We start from the raw sequence: 2,435 nt of genomic DNA on the forward strand, positions 1-2,435 counted from the left end.
CAACCTATTCCCTTTTATCCCAGGATACTTCATTTCCCTCCCTTGTGTACCTGTTGGTGTTTTCCTATTTAAATAGGTCACTTTTTTTCTCAAGATGTTTTTAAATCAGGGTAAAGAATACAGTGAAATGTTCAGATTCATCATTATGGTCACTTCATCTATTAATGCAACTCAAGATTATATTAGATTTTTATTGAGTATTATATACAACTTTATTCAAATTATTATTCCCTGACATTCCCATTTGTGGATGTTATTGTGTTGATTGCATCAAACCCCAAGATATTCCAGAGCTTTCTAGAATAGAATTTATAATCATTTAATGGAATTTGACCTGTCCATCCCCATAGGAAAGAAAAAGTCTGCAAGGAAAATCTATTACCCAGATTTCAACATGCATTTAGATGGACACACCATAGAGCTCATCCAAAACTATGCCTTTCTGGAACAGACAGTAGAGATGAACAACAATTTGGACCCAGAAGAGAAAAAGAGAAAAGTTGGCTGTTTTGCTTTCTGGGAAATGCAAAGCTCTTTTGCATTTCCTGAGCTTTCCATGAAAACAAAAGTCTATCATTTCAATACTGACATTTTAATGGTCTTGCCATATCGACAGTAAGTACAAAATACTATTGCCTTTGAACAACTAAATATAAGCATTACATTGTGGTAAATGGAGAAGCTGATGGTGGGTGTGAGCAGTCTACAGCAATATAATCACCAAGGAGTTCTGAAGAATAGTAGGAAAGAATGAATAATAACAGGAAAGACAGTCATCAGGGAATTGTATGATAGGAAGACATGGGCTGGTCGTATGGTAAGAGCAAAGGATAATAGGTAGAGACCCAAAGTGCTCCCAATGATGCTCTCCTGATCTCAAGAGACAGAACATTGTATGGCCCACCAGAAGTCAGGTTTTGGGAGAACATGACAAGAGTCACATGAGATGTATGGACATGTTTGGTTTGTGATCTGCATCACTAGAGGGAAACCCCAAAGAGGACCATCTTTCCTCTCTTTGTATCCTCTGAACTTAGCACAATGCCTGGCACATAGTAGACACAATAAAATATTGGCTGATTTACTGAGATCCCAGAGCTGTCTGAGTATTGAGTAGTTTTACTCCCTGACTTCTATCTTTCTCTCTTTCTATTGCTGCACTCTAGGTTTTCAGCTTATTAGTGGTATCCACAGGTATTGTTTAGCCAGGCTGGTAGTTTTCAGGGCTAAAGAGGCTGCTGAATTCTCAATGCAAAAATTTGTATGAAGAATATTATTTGTCAACCCCCATAGTGCCAAATCAAAGTACTAATCAGATATTCCTATGTACCTAGAATATTGAGATTTGGGATCACTCATGCATATTTCAATGGCTAAAAAATAAAAATAACAAAAGCAAAAAGTATAGAAATTGCTTTTACATACTCTTTTTTTCCAGATAAGAAACCACCACCATATACTTGTCCCATAGCTTTTCTTCTATGCTATCTGAATTACCTGAAGGAAAACATCTTTCCTGGCATTTATCTTAAAACCAAGAAAATATATTTAACTTTTGTCTGCATTCATTTTACTTGCCTCTATGCACCTTTTATTGACAGAGGATCTCTAGGTTTCTTTTTATCCCTTTAGGTTTTGTATTGTTTATTTTCTTTGTGGGTTTCTGTGTGTTTAATCCCTTTATCCTTTACTAATACACATATTTTTGTCATCTAATTCAATATTGATGAAGTGTCATTCTTATATGAAAACATTAGCTATATTTTGTTTCATTCCCACAAACTGCAGAATGTATTATGACCTAGCTCCCTTTTGAATTGATAAAGGAGCTCCCTGTTAAGATTAGCTGCAGGTTGCATATAAGATACAGAAAAACTGAATATTTGAGAGACCTTTTACTGTTCTTTAGCAGTGGTACTGACTTTCTAATTTAAAAGAATGCTAGAATCATTATATATTGAAAGTTTCACGTCCATTTTTGACTCCTCTCCCCATTTGGATTCTCAGCTTCTTGGGGGCCAAAACAGTATTTTGGATTTCCTTTGTATCCTCTAGCTAAGATTTTCTCAGCAACACAGGAAATAATTATCAGCCACAATTTGAACTCAGATCTTCTGACTCTAAATATAGCATTTTTTTACTATACTACTTTTACTGATATTTTTCTAAATGTAAGTCATTTCCTTGCATTTCTCTTCTCCCTAACCCTAGCCTTGAAATCTATAAGACAAAGTAAAACAGGCAACAGGAACTGATACAGTGAAGTATTGCCTATCAATGTGCATGTAACATTCTATCCCTTCTATTTTTACTTACATTTTTATTTGCAGTGATGATTTGTGGGGCATGAGAATTAGTGTAAAAGATGTTGTCAAAAGTGTGCAAGACTGGAAAAGCAGGTGGCTTTGAGCATATAGAAAGATTGGGAGACAATA

The sequence above is a fragment of the Petaurus breviceps genome, unplaced genomic scaffold (assembly GCF_028583685.1).
Source record: "Petaurus breviceps papuanus isolate PSGF00001 unplaced genomic scaffold, PetGlider_PUasm1.0 90734, whole genome shotgun sequence".
Taxonomy (NCBI): domain Eukaryota; kingdom Metazoa; phylum Chordata; class Mammalia; order Diprotodontia; family Petauridae; genus Petaurus; species Petaurus breviceps.